At 40.6% G+C, this 5,000-nt stretch overlaps 1 non-coding gene across 1 annotated transcript; it reads right to left on the bottom strand.

The window, feature by feature from the left end:
* Positions 1–170: 170 nt before the first annotated feature.
* LOC113374231 lies at positions 171–2,097 on the bottom strand. Its single transcript, XR_003366968.1, has one exon. It is a non-coding gene; the product is annotated as a small subunit ribosomal RNA (ribosomal RNA).
* Between the last annotated feature and the right edge of the window lie 2,903 nt (positions 2,098–5,000).

Raw genomic sequence — 5,000 nt, 5'->3', positions numbered from 1 at the left:
TGTAAACCGCGTCACGCTGCTTTTGCACACTGCGCAATATTTTGCGACTAGCTCCGGTCAAACGTTAATGAAACGAATGATCCATCGTTGCGAGACGCTTTAAGATTTTATACGTCGTAGGTTATACGACATATCGCACACGTTTCATTCACTAAATAGTAAATGTACGTTAATGATCCTTCCGCAGGTTCACCTACGGAAACCTTGTTACGACTTTTACTTCCTCTAAATAATCAAGTTTGGTCATCTTCCCAGCAACATCGGCAATGTCGAAACGCTGCCGCGCACCGGTCCGAAGACCTCACTAAATAATTCAATCGGTAGTAGCGACGGGCGGTGTGTACAAAGGGCAGGGACGTAATCAACGCAAGCTTATGACTCGCGCTTACTAGGAATTCCTCGTTCATGGGGAAGAATTGCAAGCCCCAATCCCTAGCACGAAGAGGCTTCAACGGATTACCCGGACCTTTCGGCCAAGGAAAACCTGCTGATCTCTTCAGTGTAGCGCGCGTGCGGCCCAGAACATCTAAGGGCATCACAGACCTGTTATTGCTCAATTTCGTGCGACTAAATGCCACCTGTCCCTCTAAGAAGATATATTTGTACGCCGGTAGTAAGAACCACAACCAACAACGACCGAAGCCGAAGCGGAGGGTCTTTGCGATACCGGAAAGTACGCCTATTTAGCAGGCTAGAGTCTCGTTCGTTATCAGAATTAACCAGACAAATCGCTCCACCAACTAAGAACGGCCATGCACCACCACCCACCGAATCAAGAAAGAGCTCTCAATCTGTCAATCCTTCCGGTGTCCGGACCTGGTGAGGTTTCCCGTGTTGAGTCAAATTAAGCCGCAGGCTCCACTCCTTGTAGTGCCCTTCCGTCAATTCCTTTAAGTTTCAGCTTTGCAACCATACTTCCCCCGGAACCCAAAAGCTTTGGTTTCCCGGAAGCTGCCCGCCGAGTCATCGGAGGAACTTCGGCGGATCGCTAGCTGGCATCGTTTATGGTTAGAACTAGGGCGGTATCTGATCGCCTTCGAACCTCTAACTTTCGTTCTTGATTGATGAAAACACATTTGGCAAATGCTTTCGCTTCTGTCCGTCTTGCGACGATCCAAGAATTTCACCTCTAACGTCGCAATACGAATGCCCCCAGTTGTCCCTATTAATCATTACCTCGGAATTCCGAAAACCAACAAAATAGAACCGAGGTCCTATTCCATTATTCCATGCACACAATATTCAGGCGAATGAGCCTGCTTTAAGCACTCTAATTTGTTCAAAGTAAACGTACCGGCCCACCTCGACACTCGGTGAAGAGCACCGTGGTAGGATTTTGAGTTGGGCCGCCTTTTGACGGGCTAAGCCCACCGGTAGGACGTCCCACAGACATGCCAGTTGAACACCGCGAGCGGTGAACCGACAGTGTGGGACACAGATTCAACTACGAGCTTTTTAACCGCAACAACTTTAATATACGCTATTAGAGCTGGAATTACCGCGGCTGCTGGCACCAGACTGGCCCTCTAATAGATCCTCGTTAAAGGATTTAAAGTGTACTCATTCCGATTACGGGGCCTCGGATGAGTCCCGTATCGTTATTTTTCGTCACTACCTCCCCGTGCCGGGAGTGGGTAATTTGCGCGCCTGCTGCCTTCCTTGGATGTGGTAGCCGTTTCTCAGGCTCCCTCTCCGGAATCGAACCCTGATTCCCCGTTACCCGTAACAACCATGGTAGTCGCAGAAACTACCATCGACAGTTGATAAGGCAGACATTTGAAAGATGCGTCGCCGGTACTAGACCGTGCGATCAGCACAAAGTTATTCAGAGTCACCAAGTCAAACGGTGAGCAAGGCAAGCCCGCCACCGATTGGTTTTGATCTAATAAAAGCATTCCTTCCATCTCTGGTCGGAACTCTATTTGCATGTATTAGCTCTAGAATTACCACAGTTATCCAAGTAATGTGGGTACGATCTAAGGAACCATAACTGATGTAATGAGCCATTCGCGGTTTCACCTTAATGTGGCTTGCACTGAGACATGCATGGCTTAATCTTTGAGACAAGCATATACTACTGGCAGGATCAACCAGGGTGCTATATATATATAATAGCATAGTGCGTAAATGTCCCTCGGCGTCACCCGAGAGACCACACTTTGTATAGAAAAGTTCGATGAATATTTCTAAACAACGAATTTTCTTACATATATATATATCTGAGCCGTACGATATTCCCTGAACATAACGAACAGTTTACATCGCGACTAGATATTTTATATATTCTGCGCTTAACACAGAGGCTAGACCTTTAACAACCGTCGAAACGGCGGTCCGTACATGAAATTTGCGGTCCGCAGACCCAGTTAATTTCAAACAGTCTCTTTACCCTTCGTTAGATTGAAAACGTCGGGGCGAATTCATAAGAATTCATCGTTATAACTCACTTTTATTCTCGCTCGGAGAGTATTGAGTTGATAGCATTTGTATATTTGATTTTCCGCATAAGAGTCTTTGCGTCAACGACACATGCCCGCGGATATGCTGTACAGTATGGTTGAACACTTATAAATAAGGTCCAGAACCCGGCCGTAAACCGACATCCGAACATATACGGCGTATATAATTCCAGACACGGTCTACGACATTATTTAAAGTAACGCCGCTATATAGTTGATAGACTAAAAGTATCGAATATAATGTATAAAATACACCGGGGAATAATATTCGAACCTGCCTGAACAACACAGCGTACTTTAGCCTAAGCTTGCTCGCATCGCACTCGACACGACCTATCCCCCTATATAAGGCGCGCGGCCACAGCGTAAGTATTAGACTGAGTCCCAAGCGACGTGCATTTGACCTGCGGCGAGGGCCTGCTCGCGCTTACGGTGTGAATCGTCAAGACAAAAGTCTGGGAAAATTTCGAACTGCGAACCCTTATGATAGAAAAATTTTTGTCGAAAATTTTGTTAGATGTTCAAACAGTTTTATATATATGGACAATATGAATTATAGTTAATTATTGAGTTTTTAGGTGTTTTTTGGGTTTTTTTAAACTTTTGTATAAAATTATGTATTTATTGATTTTTATAGATCTCAATGAATATAAAACGAATTTATATATAGTTATATTATTTTTTATAATTATTTGTTTAAATTTTCTAATTTTACAATAAATGTTCAAACCAGTTTTCCTCGATTTTCTCTTAAACCGTAAAAGATACGAAAAAACTTTGTTCGTACGAAAGATGCAGAATAAAATTATGAATAAAATGGTATATGAATGGTTAAGTGTGTTCATATAATTTTCTCGAGATTTTCCGATTTTCCTGAAATTTTACGACGGCAACTCGCCTGTAGGCCACACCGTTCGGAATTCGAAGTTGCGATATATGGGAAAAAAACTAAGAATTTTGAGACCTTTCTAACGATGTATAATACTTTATATGTTTTCTTTACAGAAATATCGAATCGTGAGGAGTATTGCTCCAACCTAGCCGCACTTTGCATTTTGACAAGTTAACATCTACACATATTGCTCTATAACATGAAAACCGTAAAAGATACGAAAAAACTTTGTTCGTACGAAAGATGCAGAATAAAATTATGAATAAAATGGTATATGAATGGTTAAGTGTGTTCATATAATTTTCTCGAGATTTTCCGATTTTCCTGAAATTTTACGACGGCAACTCGCCTGTAGGCCACACCGTTTGGAATTCGAAGTTGCGATATATGGGAAAAAAACTAAGAATTTTGAGACCTTTCTAACGATGTATAATACTTTATATGTTTTCTTTACAGAAATATCGAATCGTGAGGAGTATTGCTCCAACCTAGCCGCACTTTGCATTTTGACAAGTTAACATCTACACATATTGCTCTATAACATGAAAACCGTAAAAGATACGAAAAAACTTTGTTCGTACGAAAGATGCAGAATAAAATTATGAATAAAATGGTATATGAATGGTTAAGTGTGTTCATATAATTTTCTCGAGATTTTCCGATTTTCCTGAAATTTTACGACGGCAACTCGCCTGTAGGCCACACCGTTTGGAATTCGAAGTTGCGATATATGGGAAAAAAACTAAGAATTTTGAGACCTTTCTAACGATGTATAATACTTTATATGTTTTCTTTACAGAAATATCGAATCGTGAGGAGTATTGCTCCAACCTAGCCGCACTTTGCATTTTGACAAGTTAACATCTACACATATTGCTCTATAACATGAAAACCGTAAAAGATACGAAAAAACTTTGTTCGTACGAAAGATGCAGAATAAAATTATGAATAAAATGGTATATGAATGGTTAAGTGTGTTCATATAATTTTCTCGAGATTTTCCGATTTTCCTGAAATTTTACGACGGCAACTCGCCTGTAGGCCACACCGTTTGGAATTCGAAGTTGCGATATATGGGAAAAAAACTAAGAATTTTGAGACCTTTCTAACGATGTATAATACTTTATATGTTTTCTTTACAGAAATATCGAATCGTGAGGAGTATTGCTCCAACCTAGCCGCACTTTGCATTTTGACAAGTTAACATCTACACATATTGCTCTATAACATGAAAACCGTAAAAGATACGAAAAAACTTTGTTCGTACGAAAGATGCAGAATAAAATTATGAATAAAATGGTATATGAATGGTTAAGTGTGTTCATATAATTTTCTCGAGATTTTCCGATTTTCCTGAAATTTTACGACGGCAACTCGCCTGTAGGCCACACCGTTTGGAATTCGAAGTTGCGATATATGGGAAAAAAACTAAGAATTTTGAGACCTTTCTAACGATGTATAATACTTTATATGTTTTCTTTACAGAAATATCGAATCGTGAGGAGTATTGCTCCAACCTAGCCGCACTTTGCATTTTGACAAGTTAACATCTACACATATTGCTCTATAACATGAAAACCGTAAAAGATACGAAAAAACTTTGTTCGTACGAAAGATGCAGAATAAAATTATGAATAAAATGGTATATG

This window comes from Ctenocephalides felis, unplaced genomic scaffold (genome assembly GCF_003426905.1).
Source record: "Ctenocephalides felis isolate EL2017-DRISC unplaced genomic scaffold, ASM342690v1 CF-g0.4_SCAFFOLD_01663, whole genome shotgun sequence".
Lineage (NCBI taxonomy): Eukaryota > Metazoa > Arthropoda > Insecta > Siphonaptera > Pulicidae > Ctenocephalides > Ctenocephalides felis.
The sequence above is the reverse complement of the archived record's forward strand: the minus strand, read 5'-3'. Positions and strand labels throughout refer to the sequence as shown.